At 48.2% G+C, this 19,408-nt stretch overlaps 1 protein-coding gene and 2 non-coding genes across 4 annotated transcripts in view; 1 reads left to right on the plus strand and 2 right to left on the minus strand.

Moving 5' to 3' along the window:
• Window positions 1–19,408, plus strand: part of Rabx4 (RAS oncogene family member RabX4) — a 124,047-nt gene that overhangs the window by 85,736 nt on the left and 18,903 nt on the right. The window lies entirely within an intron of this gene.
• Window positions 69–142, minus strand: Trnai-aau (transfer RNA isoleucine (anticodon AAU)). The gene has a single exon. It is a non-coding gene; the product is annotated as a tRNA-Ile (tRNA).
• Trnai-aau (transfer RNA isoleucine (anticodon AAU)) lies at window positions 939–1,012 on the minus strand. Its single transcript has one exon. It is a non-coding gene; the product is annotated as a tRNA-Ile (tRNA).

Consider the following 19,408-nt stretch of genomic DNA (forward strand, 5'->3'; position numbering starts at 1 on the left):
GGACCACCAGAACAGACGAAGGAAAGGACAGTGCACCATGAAAGACTTCGTTTCAAGAAAAAAAAAACTGGCCTGCGCAGGGATCGAACCTACGACCTTCGCGTTATTAGCACGACGCTCTAACCGACTGAGCTAGCAGGCCGAGATGTCCGCGTCGTATTCTGGGACAGATCCAATTCAAACTGACAGCTTATCGCAGAAACGCAAGACGGTAGCTTGAACCAAGCGTTTTGCGCTGTTCAAAAGTAGAACTGTCTAGACGGGTGCGTTTGACCTACATAACAAAGAGAGAAAGAGCGCGCCATTAAGACTTCCGTTTCAGTGCATTAAAAAAAAAAAAAGGAACCGGGCTGAGCAGGGGTCGACCCTACGACTTTCGCTTCTTTTTTTCCCCTTTATTGGGAAAGGCAGAACGCTCACTCACAAAGAAATCTTTTTTGTAACAGTAACTTTATTTACAGATATATACAGAGCCGCATGGAGTGATTACAGTGGTTTTCGAGTACTACAGAACATGGTTTCACTTCAATGTAAAAAGGAGGTGTTCGGGTATCATGCGAGGAGAGGGTCAGCATGCTTTGCCAAGTAAGTGTAAGCCAGTCGAGGAGTATTGCCCACAAAGCCACAGAGCGTTTGTGAAATTTATGCGAGAGATTGACTACATGTTACTGTGTCATTGCACAAAGTTTGAAGTGAACGGGATAGAGGGAAGGTAGAAAATGGTGCTCTTGGGTAAAGACCATGAGGAGGGGCTAGAGATCGACCGCGGTAATTGATAATCACAAGCACCATTGCCATGCTTTCACCTGGCAAGTATCTGTGAACTTTCATTGCTTCAGTTCATGCATCACACTGACAACTCATCACCGCAGCCGTAGTGCGTTGGAGGACACTTGCGACTTCCATTTAAATGGTGGAAGAAAAAAAAATTTAAAAAGTGGCCTGCGCAGGGATCGAACCTACGACCTTCGCGTTATTAGCACGACGCTCTAACCGACTGAGCTAGCAGGCCGGGTGTTCGCTCGAGCGTCTGGAGACGATCCAATTCGAACGAATAGCTTGTCGTAGAAAACGTGAGCAGATAGCGCGAGCCACGCGTGTTGCGCCACTTCGAGCCGGCTGTACGGCATAGGTAGGGGGGACGGAAAGAACCGGTCCCAGCGACTTGGCGTCGCTCCGCCGACTGCCAGCCGGATCGGCCGTCGGCGCGGGCCACGCACGCGGCGACCAGCCAGTTTTGGCACAAGACAACCACCTGGTCGCGTGCCAGAGCCTCACGCTTCGCTCAAAGCCTCGCGCGGCCACACACCTGGGCCGGCTGTCAGCGATGCCGTCGCGAGTGACGCTGGGTGCGAGTATAGCGCATGCGCGGGTCTATGCATGCGCAGGTCCATGTGCAGGTCTACGCACTTTGAGATGGTTAATTGTGCGCAATGTATGCATGCATTCCTGCGTATAATTTTATTATTATTATTATTATTATTATTATTATTATTATTATTATTATTATTATTATTATTATTATTATTATTATTATTATTATTATTATTATTATTATTATTATTATTATTATTGCACTGGAAACGAAGGGAAAGGGTAAAGAAGTACAGAGAAAGAAAGACATGTCAGTACTCGAGGGCGCAAAGGCGAAGGCCGCAACAACCTAAACGTCGATTTTAAAATTTCTCTAAGATCCGTCAGGCTCTGCGGAAAGGATTTCGCCAAAGACGCAGCAGAAGCAGTTTCAGGTATGCTGGCAGTTCCCCGTTTAAAAGCAGTTTCAAGTACTCCATTTAAGATGATGATGAATAAACTTTATTTGGGTCGAGGTGCTGATGTTAGGGCACCCGCCTGCTGGGAGGCTTCCTTAGTCCGGGATGCCTTGAACTATGCTGGCCATCCGTGCCCTCTCCAGCAATCGTCGCTGGTGGGATAGGTCGGAGCTGGTCAGCAGCTCCACCCACTACTCACCGATTTGAGAGTTTAAATTTGCGGGGGATGCTTAGAACTTTCCAAGATTGAGAATTAAACGTCAAGATTTGAAGCTTTCGCTTTAAAAATTATGGGAATTGGAGAGGCGGGTCCCCGCACAATCCAGCATAACGGGAGAGCTACAGTTCGTTTTTTTGGTTAACTCTTGTAGTCGGGGGTTACTGTGAACGACAGTCAGTTCGCGGTCTCAATATTAGCAAAGCCAATGAATAATAAAGTTTCCCTGCAGTGTAGCTTCCCTGTAGAGAATTTCTTGTTATTGTAAGCGCTGACTTAGGCAGACATTAACAGCCGTATGTGGATATTTCCCAGTGGCTATGTGCCAGTGCCACCTGCCTCGCTCGCCAGGCACATCGTCGTCTTCACGCTATCATACTTGTGGCCTGTGCCTCACTATATGTATATTTATCTATCTATCTATCTATCTATCTATCTATCAATGTATCTATCTATATATATACATATATATATATATATATATATATATATATATATATATATATATATATATATATATATATATATATATATATATATATATATATATATCAGGGTGTCGAACCGGAACCGAACCGAACCGAAAACCGGAACTGAACCGGTATTTTTGCCGGAACTGAACCCGAACCCGAACCGTTATTTTTTGAGCACGCTGAACCCGAACCGGAACTGAACCGAAAAAAGAAATAACGGTTACCGGTTCATGCCGAAACGGTTCGACCCTCTGTTGTTGACATTGCACAGTCAATGCAATTCAGGCTTTTTTTTCTTTCACGTACCATCAACTTCGTACCTGCTCGCTCACTTCCCCCTCCAGACAATTGAACACTATCACACTCTATGTAACAACAAGGGAAATGAATGAGCACCAATGTAGCAATGGTCTGTTGCTGCTGGAAGCGCGAGCGTAGTGGAAGCTGACCAAAGGAAATGCCATTCTCCGCAGCTTGCAGGGGATATAAAACGACTTTGCCCTTCCCTAGCTGCAACTTTAGTGGAGCAATCAGGCTGCAGGAGTGCTCCAGTGTGCAGCAGCGAAAGCCCGATGTGTGCAAACTTTTTCCATTTCATAATTTGTTTAAAAGGTCCGACACCTGCAAATTGTAATATTTGACAAATTTGACCGCAGGAGCGGCTCAGTGGCTAAACCACTTGATGCTGACTACAAGTGGCTTCGATGTCCCTTACCCACGACCATTTTTGAGGACAGTACAGTGGACAAGCTCCGTTTTTTACAAGTACAAATAACAACAGATATGTCAGGGAAAACTGTTAAGGTGCGCACTTAATCTCTTGGCAAGAAACTGCAGTCCTCGACCTTGTCTTGGAAGCAGAAACAGTAATAAAGCAGATGACACGTGCAGAAAGGACGGCCGGTACCTCACACTGTCCCATTCGCCGAGCGATCATCTTTTCTGCTTGTTCTGCAGTTTTTTCTCTTTCAGATCTGCTTTTTTTTCGAAGGTGCACTTGTACTGACTGCCCAACTCGCTACATTACTTCTACTGCTACTCGATCCGGAGGGGAGTACTGATTTGATTTGATTGTGGGGTTTAACGCGCCGACCCAGCACAGGCGATGAGGCGCGCCGTAGTGGAGGGCTTCGAATTAATTTTGACCACCTGGGGATCTTTAACGTGCGCCGAAATTTCGTACACACGGGCGTTTTTGCTTTTCGCCTCCATCAGAAAAGCGGCCGCTTCGGCCGGGAATCGAACCCGCGACCTCGCGCTCAGCAGTGCCTTAGCCACTGAGCCACCGAGGCAGGTCAGAGGGGAGTACTGCTGTGGACGAATTAAAGAGCGCCTACCCAAAAAAGTTCTTCTTATGCTCCGCGCGTAACATTTCCCTTTCATTTTGTAACAGTATAATCTGTTATAAGATTACGCAATGTAGCACACGGAACGATGGCCGGGGGTCAGGCGGTACGATGACATACTGATTGTAATGCACACATCCAGTATAGCTTTCGCAAAAGGAATTGCAGTGGTCAGAGAAATAATGCAGTGACTGAGCGTTAACTAAAGCTTACTTTTAACAAAAGTGTGGCTAACACATTCGATAGGGTGACAGCTAACAAATTATTCAGGGTGACCAAATGATCTAATTCATTGGTAGTATTTATGTGCCTGTAGTAGGGTTGTTCTGTTTTGTTACAAATATTAAAAAAATGTGCGCCATTGGTAATTAGCGCTGATATTTCAACACGCCAGTACGCAGACCTAAATTTAAGGCTTCAAGGTAAGCGTGATAGGCGATTCCATAGTGACGATTGCGATTTTAACAAAAAATGAAAGGGCAGAATATACAGTATATCCCACCGTCATATCTCTCGGCGGTGGCTTTATGAATAGTCGCTAGGACAACATAAAGTCTGGACGAGAAAGTAGGTAGTAAATCGTCACCACTTCATCTGTTTTTCTAATATCTCGTGATTATTTAAAGTTTGCTTTGCAATTGCGCCACTGCCCTTGGGGAACAGCAGCATTTTGAATTTTTGTTTGTGTTTTGACTTTACTGTCGCTTTAAACTACTAAATGTTTTTTTTTTCTAATTTCAGTGACAATTCAATTCATCGAACCGGTTCGCGAACCGGTTCAAGCTCCCGAACCGGTTCGCGAACCGGTTCGGCACATAATTTTGTCGAACCGGAACTGAACCGGAACGAAATTATTTCACCCGAACCCGAACCGTAACCGAACCGGTATTTTTTTCGGTTCGACACCCTGATATATATATATATATATATATATATATATATATATATATATATATATATATATATATATATATATATATATATGTATGTATATGATGATGATGATTGATGATTGCTATTGGTTGATTGATTGATTGTAGGGTTTAACGCGCCGACGCAACGCAGGCGATGAGGCACGCCGTAGTGGAGGGCTACGGATTAATTTTGACCACCTGGGGATCTTTAACGTGCGCCGAAATCTCGCACACACGGGCGTTTTTGCTTTTCGCCTCCATCAGAAAAGCGGTCGCCGCGGCCGGGAATCGAACCCGCGACCTCGTGCTCAGCAGCGCAATGATTGCTATTGGTTTCCCCTTTGAAGCGGGGTGATGACATGTCATCTTACCAAAAAGGACTAATATAACCATGTTTTACACTCTTGGTTTAATACTAGCGCTGCTTAGGGCAAGCACTAAAGCTTATTAGGCACAAAATTCTTTTTTTTCCCTGTTACAGGTGGTAACTGTCCTAGGCAATATTCCCCTCTCTGCTTTTCGTCCACCTGCATTCTAATCTTCTTTTCGTCTCCTCGACAGCCTTGAAGTTAATATATATATATAATTTTTTTTATTTATAAAAACCTTACAGGCTCCAGGTAGAGCATGGGGTAAGGGGGGCGATACAAAAAGAGGAACGTGGGGCATATATATCTATCACACCGGAAAAGGGAAATATAAACAAGATTAACAGAGCATCATTATATATTTTTAATGAAAAGCTACCCTGATAAATTCATTAACAATCAAATCAAAAGGAAAATTCAAGGAAGGTGTAAGCAGAGATCGAAAGCATTGTTACTGAGTATATCGAAGCACACATGTGAAACAAGAGTATTAGGGAAAATGCGCATTTAGTTGTTCACGAAATCTATCACGGTTTGTTATAGAAGCGATAGCGTCCGGAAGTCCATTGCAATGAGATATGGCACGAGGTAGAACCGATGAATTGAGTGCAATTGCTTTTCCTAGATACACTTGAAGCTGAATTGATTGCGCAAACGTGACGACACGCGTGAAGGGGTTTCGAGTCGGAGTGGGGATGGGTTATCACTATGGACGCATTTGTGAAACAAGCACGAAATAGCGACCATGCGGCGATTTGTAGGGGTTGTAATGAAAGGTCGTTTTATCTGTGTGATAGGTACTTGAATTGCGATTGCAGTTCCGAAGTGAAGTGAAGTTAAAGAGACTTTAATGATCGCCGGCAACAGGCGTAATGTCTCCACTACGGCCGGACGTAGCCACTCGTCGATGCTGGTGGCATTCTACTAAGCAACACTTTCGCTACTCACTGCGGGGGTGGACACCCGTGTTCCCGAAGGGAGGGCGTCGGCCCGCCCTCCCTATATATATATATATATATATATATATATATATATATATATATATATATATATATATATATATATATATATATATATATATATATATATATATATATATATATATATATATATATAAATTACACACTGGCCGCAAGAGGCGGAAAATGTCCAGGCAAGCTGCTTCCATTTCGGTCTTGTCGGGTTTATATTCTGGCATGTGTTTATCGGTTATCCGCGAAATAGATATGGGAGGCCGTATGACCGTAGAAGGTTGTCCGTACGGAACACTTCGCGCGCAGCATGAAAGATAAAGGCAAAATATGACGTTTCTTCTTTTTTTTTTTCTGGCAGAAATGCTACCTGATCGCAAGGCTTATTTGAGGCGGCTCTAGAGTGTTTTTATACGTATGCATGGCATTCCTCGCATATCTGACTTGGCACGTCTGAAAACTGTTCGTGTCAATCGAGATAGGAGCTCCAAGAGCAAGTTCTTCGTCTAGACATTCCAAAAAGAAAAGAACAAACAGATATATTTGTTTCTAATGCAACAAAAGTTTCTCGCAAGACATAATTTTCTCGATTTGAAGGCGATTCACGAAAATGAAGGAGTTTGCGTTATATACAAAAATGACGCGAAGCTATTTTACAGATCATACCGTTGCGCCGCCGACTTTCGTTGTATGTGCATCTTTTTCGCATTCAGTAAAACGACGCTACGAAAGCAGTGAAACAAGTAACTCATCCCTCCGTGTCCGGTTCTCCTCCCCCTCAACCTTATCCGGACAGACAGACAGACAGAAAACTTTATTTCGGTTAGTGCCATTCAGGTCGTGCTTGTAGCCGGTGGCATCCACTCGCCAGCGACCTCCTCAGCCCCGTCGATTAGCCGGACCTGAAGGTCCGGATCGGAGCTGCGGAGCGCGGCCTCCCAGTGCTCCTCTATACAATCATTTCTGATTCAAAGACTGCAATTAAAAATTTCTCCACTCGCCGATTATCACGAGTGGCGCTCAAAATTCTGGGAAAATGTCCACCCATATCCCCAGGCCAGACAATTCACTTGACCTGGGCACCCGCACACTCCGGCCTCGAGGGAAACGAGACGGCCCACGAACACGCCCGAGGGCTCACGATCCGGGCAGGGCCTAATCTCTATCCCTATCACGGGGCGCGGTCTGCGAGGGATCGCCTGGTCACATTTAAAGATATCACCACACACTACCGCCTCTCCCGCCGGATCTACCCACCGGCGGACCACCAATTAGGTAACAGCGAAGCTCACATTTGGCGTTTGCTACAAACGAACACTTTCCCCAACCCAGCCCGTCTTACCCACGTACACCCAAGTCTGCACCTTATCCGGATGGAGGAGGTTTTACTACGAAAGATCTGGCTGCGGGTGGCTCTTACTCCTGCACGCACTAGTGGATGGAAAGGGGACTACCAAAGGCACGTCAAATGCCCAACCTGCTCTGATGAAACGGTTCCGGCAGACCTTCAACACCCATTATGGGCACGCCCTGGAACTAAGCACATTCGAAGGAAGTGTCTGATAGCAGCAGGCCTAAATTTGCGGCAAGACGCCCATTACCATCGGTGGCTCCATGGCCCTGCCTACCGTTCTTTGTTAGACTTTATCCGGGAGGCTAACCTAGTTTCGTGGATATAGAGTGGACTCGCTTAATGTGTACTAGGCCTTGAGGCTATTAAAGGAACGCAAACACAACAACTCAAGATTTAATAGGGCGGAAGTAAAAACGAGTAACTGTTAACGCCGCGCCTAAATATTCAAACTGGTTCAACGGCTGGATGACTTGGATGGGTGATTAAACTTCTGTACCCGGAGTCCCTTTCCGCCTCTCTACTTCTACCTCCCCATCCCATCCCCCACCTATGTAGGCCATTCCGGTGCCCAGTCCTTGGGGAGGCAAAGTATATCTGTTGGTGGACTTCCTTTTTATTAGCTTACGATAAATACATATATACAGTAAGAACTCGTTATAACGAAATCGCTCCATTCAAAGTTTTTCGCCCTTCCAGCTGCAGCGAAAGGAAATCAAATCATCCCCGCTTTTCACGAAGCATTCAACGAAGTCGGTTTTCAGCCCCGAGTGATTCGTCATCACGAGGGTTTCGTCTACGTCACAACTTGGCGTCCAAATGTTCTCAACACTTCCGACAGACACACGCACATGCCCTTCAGGTTTTTCAAAGCTTAGGAGAAGTCTCTTCCTTCGTCGCCCTCTCCCTGAGCCGTCGTATCAGCACGTGTGCGTCGCAGCCCGCCTGCGCCGCGACAATGGACTCTCCCGCTATGCGGCCGGCTTCGTGTGCCGCTTCCGCCGATAACTGCGCTCTTCAGGAGGCGCGGCACACCCTGAAGCACCGGCGGCAGCACGCGGATGTTTGGAGGGAAAGGTGCGATAACGGGCGTTGGCTAACTATAGCCTGCGCTGCTCCGTAGACATGGACAGTGTCTCTTCGGAGAGAGAGAAATAATAAGAAAAAAAAAACACGCTTTCGAAGCGAGGAAGCGACGGCTGCGTCGTCAAGCGCTTGAGTAGTTTTGCATCGCCCCCATAAAAGTACGCCGACCACATACGGGCCGCATCGACCAACATCGCTAAGGTTTGCTCCGTTGGGGGCATTGAGTGAGATCGGCGACGTAATCTATAGGCGTGATGACCTGAGAGTGAGAGAGGAAAAAAATATTTCTATTTTTCCAGCAGGTCGCTGATGCGTGGGCCTCGCCCCGTGGAAGGCAGCCCTAGTCAGGGATGCCTTGACTTCGGCTGGCCGTCCGTGCTCGGGTCACCAGTTTGAGCTAGATATCCGGGTCTGGGCTGGCCAGGGAAGCCCTCAACTGCTCGAAGGTGGGGTTGGGAAGTGGGGCAATACGTATGCTTAACTGTTAAAAAACGACAGCTCTCTTTCACGCTCCTAGGAGCCTACATATCCCCATCAGCTATCCTTGATCGACAGAGACTAAAGCATATCTTCGAAACAACACCAGGCCCTTGGATCCTCACCGGTGATTTTAATGCCCACCACCCGCTTTGGGGAAGCTCCAAGATGAACCTCAGGGGTCGAAGACTTGCATCATTCCCGTCAGAATATGGGCTCTGTACTGAATGATGGAAGTCCTACATTTCTCCGCGGCCCGACCTATGCGAGCTGCCTGGATCTGACCTTCGCTTCAAGGCAATTCGCAAGACATCTCCAATGGTTTACAGACATTGAAACCCGCTGCAGTGATCACATTCCAACATACATCAAAATTAAGGGATTCCGGCACCCTATATCTCCCAACGTGTCCAAACATACTGACTGGACGAAATTTGAATCCCTTATGGAGGACGCCTGCTGTGAGGGCCTTTCCACAAGCTTTGAAACTGCTATCGGCAGTGCAACCCAGGCTTCCACGCGTACTGTCACAATGCCGCCCAAAGTGACAGAGTTTGATACCGAACTTGAACGCCTCCGGGCAATTCGACGGCGAGCGGAGCGACGGTACCGGCGTACAAAAGCTGTACACGACCTAAGGGTAGCCAGAAGCACACAGAAGAAGATACAGCGCCGCATCGCTCAGGTTCAGGCACAACGGTGGAAATCATTTGGCGAGTCCCTCGACCCTCGGAAGCCTTTGTCTTCTATATGGAGAGTAATGCGTGGCCTGGCGACACCTGTGCAGCAGCGCTACCCATTCAAGGCTTTGGCACTATATGAAAACCGTCCGGAGATAGAAGTCGCAGAAGATTTCTGCATGAAGATTGCCTCTAGAACTGATGGCTATCGATCTGCAAGGATCCGTGAAGTCCCCACGTCACGCGATCAACGAATGGACGTGCTCTTCTCCATGGAAGAGTTAGAGGCGGCTCTGGCATCCTGCCGGCGTAGCTCATCTCCAGGTCCCGATGAAATCTCCTACTCCACACTATGTCACCTCGGTCCTCAAGCACGTCAAACGCTTTTGGACATCTTTAACAAGGCGTGGATGGATGGCATCGTTCCACCGAAGTGGAAATTAAGCCGTCTGGTCCCCTTACTCAAGCCTGGCAAATCTCCGCTCGACCTTCCATCATACCGTCCAATTGCCCTGGCCAGCTGCCTATGCAAGCTTATGGAAAGAATGATACTCACGCGGCTGCAGTGGTACCTCGAACATAACAATATATACCCTGAAGTTATGGCTGGTTTTCGGCGTGGGCGTTCCTCCATAGACTGCGTGGTGGACTTGGTAACGTTTGCACAGCAAGAAAAAAGTCGCAAACGCATTTCAGCAGCCCTCTGCCTTGACGTTAAGGGCGCCTATGACAACGTCGTTCATGAGGCTATTCTAGACGCCCTGGAGCACTTCGGACTTGGTGGGCGAGTTTACCGATGGATAGAAAGCTTCTTGTCCGGAAGATCTTTTTATGTCATGACGGAGGATGGCCCGACATCACAGCACTTTGTTCAACGTGGTGTTCCTCAAGGTGCGGTGCTAAGTCCAACGCTTTTCAACCTAGCGATCGTCAGACTTGTGCACGCTCTCCCCAAGAATGTCTGCGTCTCCATTTATGCCGACGACATTTGCCTCTGGGCTTCGGGGGTCAACCGACCACAGCTACGGGCACGACTTCAAAAGGCGGCCAATGTAACGCGATCTTACCTGCGGCAACAAGGTCTGAGTATCTCGGGTGACAAGTGCGCGCTGGTTGCATTTACCCGCAAGCCCATGTTTCGATATTCCATCAAGATCGATGGGAGGTTGGTTCCCTACTCCAGGCATCACAAATTTCTTGGTGTAATCATCGACAGGGACATTTCCTGGAGCGCACATGTTTCTTTCCTTAAGAAGAAACTTACCACCATTGCCCAGATATTCAGATTTCTTGCTGGAAAGACGTGGGGAACATCGGTAAGAGGAATGCTGCAACTGTACTCCGCACTTTTTTTAGGCGCCTTGCGTTACAGCTTGCCAGCAATTTCCAACACTTGTACCACTAACATGCGGGTAATACAGAGCGTCCAAGCGCAGGCTCTGCGCACGTGTCTTGGTTTGCCGCGTTGTGCATCAACAGTGGGCACCATTTGCATCGCACAGAAAACACCCAATAGTAACGTACGTGGCTACTGAAACACTACGCCTGTACATCAGGCTCCTCACGAGGCTGCCTTCTCACCATCTGGCGCAGCTTCCTCAAAGTAGACCACGATCTACTTTTTCAGCCATTATCACAGCGCACAGGGCTGAAATCCCTTCAAGGTACGCCCCTGCGGCAACACCGACCTCCCCGTTGTGGTGCCTGGCACAACCTGAGATTCGTCTCAGTGTTCCGGGAATTCGAAAAAAAGCCCACTTGTCATCATTGGCCCTTCAACAGCTTACGCTGCTGTTACTGCATGAACGGTACAACGACCGGAAACATGTGTACACAGATGGCTCCGTAACGTCATCCAGTTCGGCAGGTGCAGTGTTTGTGCCAGCAGATTTTGCAACAATTCGATTCCGTATTGGCCGTACCACGAGCTCGACAGCTACAGAACTTGCAGCCATTCGTGAGGCTCTTGACCATATCATCGGAGCTACTCCTCAAAATTTGGCGATCTTTTCAGATTCCAAGGCTGCCTTACAGAGCTTACGCGCAGCCCTGCGCTACGGCCCCCTACACCAACTGGTGACAGAGATAAGAGAAAAATTCCATCAAGCCATCACAGCCGGCCATGACGTAATTTTCCAGTGGCTTCCAGGTCACTGCGGAGTCATCGGTAACGTGCTGGCGGATGAAGCTGCCCGTACAGGCCATGAGAGCGACCGCACCATTCTACTTCCGCTTTCAAGAACCGATGCCGCCAGGACGCTTCGCTCCCTTGCACGCAAGATTACCATGCAGCAATGGAATACACCGGACTTTTCGAATCCCCGACTGTATATTCAGGATCCCCTTCTTCGGCGCCGTATTCCGTATGGGCTGTCTCGACCCCAGTCAACTTTACTTTGTAGACTGTGGTTGGGAGTGACCTTCACGAAAGCCTACTCCTTCCTCATCGGGATGGCCAGCAGCGCACACTGTGACGCCTGCGGGGCGGAAGAGACTATAGAACATGTGCTGTGTCGCTGCCCCGAATACTCGTCGGAGAGGAGCGTGCTTGCCACCGCGCTGAGCCGATTGGACAATCGACCATTTACGGTGGAAACTATTTTAAGTCATCGGTCTTCACCATCGACCTCGCAGAAGGCGACGAAAGCCCTTTTACGTTTCCTGAGTGAAACGAACTTGCTTGAAAGACTATAGTGCCCGAAACGGGACTAGAGTGCGCGCTTTCCCACTCCTATCTCTTCCTCTTCTCCCCCCCTTCTTATTCCCTGAACCCCATTCCCCCAGTGCAGGGTAGCAAACCGGGCTCTACACCTGGTTGACCTCCCGGCCTTTCCGTTCTTTTTTCTTCTTCTTCTTCTTCTGGGGCAAGTATGAAGTACGTTGGCACTCCAATACTATGTGGTAGAGGGCGCCAGGCTGGGGACAGTAAGCACATAGGGAATGTTGTTGGGTGGGGAAGATGAGGTGAAAACGGGTGGGGTGTGGGTAGGTATTCATCTGGAGCCGCCGCCAAGTTGTAGCTTCCTCTCTGGAGAGGCGCCAGTGTGGCTGTGGGAGGCTGCGGTGAGTTTGCTTGTAATGGGCGAGGATCTCTGTTTAGCCACTCAGTGGGTGGGGTTGATCTTGAGGGGGTAGACATTGGCCACCGTCTGCAATGGCTCGGTGTATCAAATCGCGAGCCGCGGTCTGAGCCGCTTCATTGCCGGGGATGGCGACTTGTCCAGGAGCCCAGACGATGCGGATATCAAGGACTGTCGAGCAGTTTTTGAGTATGAGCAGGGCTGATGATGAAATGTGGCCGATCTGGTAGTTTCGAACGGCTGTCTGCGAATCGTTGAGGATAGTAACTGGTCCAAACACAGTCACTTGGAGAACGAAGATGGTGATTCCGAGCCTTTAGTGTGCTCTTTAAGACCGTGCGATCGACCATAGTGTTGCGTTGTATCACTTCGTCTTCGTACATCGGCTCGCGGAGACATACGGTGCATCACAGGGGAGATGGGCCAAGTTCTATACTACGCTAAATCTGTATTTATCGGGCAGCAACATTTCATGCTTCAGCCCGCCTGCGTGAACGCGCGATTTACAGGCGTCAGACGATTTGTGATAAACTCGTTTTTTAAATCAACTCAAACCACTTCAAGTGGGTACAACTCGATGCGTGGTGTGTGCTCGCAATAGAAGTAAAATAAAAGACACCTTTGTAAATACAGTAGAATCTCGATAAACGGAAATCGCTTAAACGGAATTGCCGCTTAAAGAAAACAGTTGCACAGTTGCCTGGAATTTGGTTGGTTTTGTATTCAGATAACGTAAAAAAACTCTCGGTATAATCGGAACTAAAATTTCCGCATCACCGTCTAAACGGAACCAGAAATGGAACTTCTTGTGAAATGCACTGCACCACTCATCAACGTATAGTCACCCCCCATCTGGTGTAGCAAGCCTTGTCCCTAGCAGGGCTGACCTCACCAGTTCACATTAAAGAGCATTCTCTCTCTCTCTCTCTGGCATGAGAATCAGCTTTTTACGGTTCTGGCTGTTTCGTTCTTGTGTGTTTTTTTTTTCTTCCTCCATGCTTTTTTAGCCTTGTTGGCCTCGTAAGCCTCGTCTCGTAAGTGGTTAGCCGTGTTAGCGCAACGAATGCAACATCGCAGTTCTTGTTCCAGTCGTTCGGTCTCGATTCTAGACGCCAAGGGCTCACCTCCCGTCGCCTCGTTCGTGTCATCGTTGTGCTATTCGTCCTTCATTACCACGTTGCCGTCTTCTAAATTCGGTGGTTCGTAAGCACTCGCGAAGTTGAGGCCTCTAGCCTCCGTGAAGATGCAGTTGCAAGGACTCAAACAAAAATAATTGACGCATTTTGTAGTGTACAGCGACTCATTGTTGCCAAATCAACTTTGTGAATGCTGGGCCTACGCTTCTTATAGTTTTCTTGCTTTCAGAAAACTATCAGCTACAGTCACTTTCTAGTGGTTAGAGTTCCATGAAATGCCCTTAGAAGTGTGTACGCACATAAATTTGCACCTTAGAACATCTCTCTCAGTAAACGGAACTCCTGTTAAACGGAACTAATTTTTCCGGTCCCTTGAAGTTCCGTTTATCGAGAGTCTACTGTAAACTAGATCCTCGTAAGAAGCTTGCGTTCCTTTCCTACAGAGTCAAGTCGACAGAGGGATTAAGTTGTGCTGGAGGAAGAAACTTCATGGGCGTACAGGCGTATACGCGCAGTTCTTTCGCGGCAGCCAGGCATTCGTTCCGTCATGTGATGAAAAATGCAAAAGAAATCGGCTCTGCGTGTTCTGGAAGCGGCGGAGAAACGTTAAGAAAGAAAATGGAGTTGAACGCGATGCACATATTTTCCTCACTCGCGAGCACTGAACGCGCCCAGTAAGTTGTCTGCTTCTCCCTGGGGGAACCAATTAGGAGAGTAGATACGCATCGCTCGCGCGCACAGAACTACTACCGTCCAGAGATGAACAGCAAGAAGTACTCCTTGCCGACGAAAACTAATACCGAGGATCTGGCTGAGGATCTGGTTAGGGGAGCTTGTTTTTCCCCCGAGCCCTCACTTCGCCCTGTCCGTGCGAGCCCACACTTCGCAGCCACTCCAATTAGGCTTTCGCCGAAGATTTAAGGAAACTCACTGCGCGCGGTGCGCATTCTGCGCCGCCTCAAATAACTCGGCGAAGATCTGCCTCGGCATATTTACCCTGGTAAGAAAAAAATTCTGCAGAAATTCGGAGAATTGTCTACTAATGCGTCCCATTCTTATGCCGCTTGTCTTGACGTGAATTCTTTACGGCCATTTTTTTTATCTGCCTAAATCCTGTTCGACCAATTATCTCCATTTACGCTGTCATAACGATTACAGGTGGGACTTTCGTGAAACCTGCATCGGATATGCAGGGCGTTACACGGTTCGCCTTTTTCCGCAATTTTTTTATATTTGTCTATTTTTTTTTTTTCAAAATTTCGTTCAACCAATCGTCTCCATGTTCGCTATTATAACGATTATATGTGAAACTTCCGCAAAATCTGCATTATTGTGGAAATGCAAGTCGTTCTACGATTTGCCATTTCCTGTATTTTTCATATTTTTTGTTATTTATTACGTTTTCAAAATTTCGTTCGACCAATTATCTCCATTTACGGCATTATAACGACTACAGGTGGAACTTTCCCGAAAACTGCATTATTGTGGAAATGCAGGGCGTTACACGTTTCGCCCTTTCCTGTAAGCATTTTTTATATTCTTCTTAATTTTTAGTTTCTCAAAGCTTCGTTCGACCAGCTATCTCCATTTACGCTATTATGACGATTACAGGTGGAACTTCCGCGATGTCAGCATTTTTTGTGGAAATGCAGGGCCTGGCTTTGGGAGTACTCGGCAAAGAATGCTACGCATTAAAAAAATATCTAACTCCCCCTACAGGTACGAGAAAGAACGCATGGACACTTTAAAAGAGCGCACCGCGTCCATGGTTCCGCCTAGAAGCACATGCTTGCGCCACGTCTTGTGGGAGGCGGATTTAAGCGGAGACGGCACATAAACAGTGGCGTCGTATATGCCTTCTCCGCACCGCGGCCCAAATAATGATCTTTTACAACGCGTTTTATAACCTCCGCTCAATATTATAGGCTTGGCATGCGGATCGCACGGCTTCAAGGCAGCCTGATGCGAGAGAGCCCTGTCGCATACTATAAAGTTTATCGTCCGAATAATAACTGCGGAAATTCGGATTTAGTGTAATGTACGTATGTGTTTCTCTCTGCACGTGGGCTTGCAAGCCGTCGGCCTGGGGCTCTTTCCAGGCACTTGTTCGCCGTCCCGTACAATAACCATACACTGGCGTATCGGGCGAGGACCATGAAGAACGGGAAAAAACAAGTAGACAAGGAGCCTTATCCTTGCTTGAGGGTCGTTTCGCTATCTCGTGTAAAGTGCCGTCGTCCAGATGAAAGTCGCAGTTGCCTAAAGCCGCTGACCTGAACGACAGAACGGAGGCAGACGTGCGATTCTGCGGGCTCGACGCGGCAAGAGGAACTGAGTGTCGATCATCCTGGCCGCTACAGATGTCCAAAGGCTTTGTCGCTCGTCGGCCTGTCCACCTTCGAGCGTTGTCCGCAGGTGCTGCGTACGCCAATGTAGGAAACACTATATAAGCTAAACCTGAGTGGGTATTGCACTGCAAGTAGAGAGCACGGCCGCGACTTCAAGCCGAACAAGTGCCACTTGGCTTTGTTGTACTTTTGCCTGTCAGTGTGACAGCCTATGAATATCGGCCGACTAGCTAACTTGTTGAAACAAAGGGAAGTTTTCTCGATCGGCTGTGCATATCAATGGCGTAGGACATACAAGTACGTATACATATGAATCCACCAAGAATGGAGGAAGGTTTTGTAATTTGTCTTCTTTCAAACATTATTAGGTACGTGACAAAGAAAAAAAAAAACGCCTGGGGGGCTGGGGAACATCAGCTGCAGTGGCATACATAACACTAACGGTAGAGCATCGGGCGTGTTATGTATGAAGGTGAACCCATACTTAAGAGCGTTGCGCCTGATGCGAGCTTTTATTTTTTTTTTCGTTTCTCGGTGCAATCATTTCTCATCTCTATTTAACGAGTTTTATTTGTCTAAAAATGCTCACACGCACGCATGTGGGGTGCCCCAGTCAACACGCATCACAATTTCAAAAAAAAAAAAAAGGAAGTTTTGCGAATAGCGAAGCGATTTTTTTTTTTTGTGGCATAAGTGAAGTATATCTAACCAACATTCAAAATATTATTTCGTCAATTGGAAGCTTGGAGGCTGCACTGCAAAACCTCCAATGCCGCGTATTAAAACGTGCGATGCACTAGTACGTATTTCCAGCGTGTTACCTTTCTCAATCAGCATTGCAAATATAACCGTAGGGCATCAAAACACGCCACGCGCAACACACAAATATTCCGAGCATGCTGTGCGCGGTATGTCTTTTGCAAATGTATTTTCTGTAAAGCAGAACTTCTAATCTTCTACTCCTAACTCCAACTCCGCACCTAAAAAGCATTCGTATGTCCATGCAGAGCCTTTCGTTTATTCTACAGGCTTCTTTTTCAAGACACTTGCGTGATTCCATGGCGTCAGCCAACGTTCTTGACTCGGTCACTCACGTGCACCTCGTGAGACACAAAGAAGGTGGGGAAAAACAATTTCACGCTGTCGACTTCGTGGGATGCATCCTATGCAACCGACTTTCTTAATAACGTGCCGTGAACTAGAAGCTAGAGGGAGAAATGTAGAACAAAGGCAATTGGCTAAGAAGGCGCAACGCTAGTTCTCCGCAGTGGCGTAAAGACCTTGGCCACGGCGCAACGGACGTTCACACAACAACAACAACAAAAAAAGTGGGATTTTACGCGCCGAAGCTACACATGGACTGTGAGGAGCGCCGTAGCTCCGGATTATTTTTTATCCACTTGGAGATCTGTAACGTGCGCCGAAATTTTTCCGGGTACTTCTCATGAGCGGTGTCGGGCCACAGTCGTCATGACTCTACTCACGCCTTCTATATATATTTTCACGTATAACTAGAAGTTAAATTACAATTTAATTGCGCCTCAGAGCCAAAATTTGCTGCAGTTGCCTGTAAAAATTTGCCTTCGTGAAGTGAGGGTAGTGACTACCTTTCACGATGAGAACCACCAAGAAAAAAACTCCCACCTCCCCTCGCGGGAACCCCTGTGTAGATGCGACGCATAGGGGGTTCACGTTGCAGCGTTGGACAGCGGAGGAACGGCGCTGGAACGATGGAGCGGAGCGGCGCAGGCACCGCGTTTTATAGCGCGCATAACGGTGAGGGAACGCGCCGGCGCCAGTGCGTCTGCCGCGGCTATGACGCAACACAATCAAACACAATCCACTTTAATCCAATTCAAATCCAAGCCAAGCCAAGCCAAGCCAATCGAATCCAATCCAATGCCCCTCGCGAGAGAGTGTTCGCTATCGGAGAGGAGAGGGGGTGAGCGGAGGAGAGCGCAGCTGGCGTGGCGAGGAGAATGGGGGAGGGGTGGACGCCGACGACAACGACGTCGACGCCGGATGCAGGGACAAGGCGGCTGAATGAGATGCGTGGCATCTAAAAATACGAGAAAAGAGTCCTCGCGGCCGCGGATATATCGCCTAAACTACGATGGAAGAAGTTTTTAGGCAAGAGAGAGAGAGAGAGAGAGAGAGAGAGAGAGAGAGAGAGAGAGAGAGAGAGAGGGGGGGGGGGGGATAACCATCTTTAATTGCGAGCTTATAGCTCACTGGTGCAGGATGGTGCAGGATGCACCGTCCATGGTCCTTGCCGGTCGAGAGGTCCGAGCTGGACAGCCGGTCCACCCACTGCTCGTACGTGTGAGGGATGGGGATTCCCATACCAAATAGTACAGGGTGCCGGGCTGGGGGCGGAAGTTGCGGGTGCTGTAATATTGGGTAGGGCAGATACGATGGAGGAGCGTTGAGGGATGTGTTAAGAGTTTGTAGCCGGCGGGGTGCGGTCGCTTCTGCTCGGGAAAGGTTGGAGTGGGGTGGCGGGAGCCGTTGACGCTCGTGTCTGAAGTGCGAGAGGATGCCCGCGTAGACATTGAGTGTGTCTTCTTGACTCTCTTCGGGAATGGCCCGGAGGTTGTGTACTCGGGCAGCGGCGTGTGGCGCCACATTTCCGTCGAGGGACTCGTGTCCAGGGGTCCAAAGTATACCGATGTCGGGAAGCTTCGCGGTGGTTAGTCTCGAGGATCTTGAGGGCGAAGGATGATATGCGACCGAGCTGGTGGTTGCGGCATGCGACTTGCGCGTCCGTGATGACTGTGACGTATTGACTGCTTGTTGTGGCTGTTGGTGCGTTCACCATTCGGAAAAACTATGTCTTCAGCAAGTCATGCTTCACGTCAAAACTCCTTTAACGTCTGTTGATTCATTGCTGATAAATTATGCGAAAGTTATTACTTTCCGCTTTCGCGCGTATCAAAAGCTAAAACACACGGTCACGATCAAAGGTATGAGCCACACGCATACACAAACGCGGAAGGCGATAATTACTCCGGAAGGGCGTGCGATGACAAGCCGTGGCTATGCTATTACAAGGTGCCTTATAGCGATCTGTGCACGCGTGTAGAATATACATCATTCGCTTGAAAGCACTTTGTAAATGCCAACCCATCGCTCACCATCGCGTGCGTCCACGCCGCGCGGCGAGCCCGACAATCTTGGGCGATCCTGATT

This window comes from Haemaphysalis longicornis, unplaced genomic scaffold (genome assembly GCF_048455015.1).
Source record: "Haemaphysalis longicornis isolate Haplotype H1 unplaced genomic scaffold, Haemaphysalis longicornis Haplotype H1 scaffold_4, whole genome shotgun sequence".
NCBI lineage: Eukaryota > Metazoa > Arthropoda > Arachnida > Ixodida > Ixodidae > Haemaphysalis > Haemaphysalis longicornis.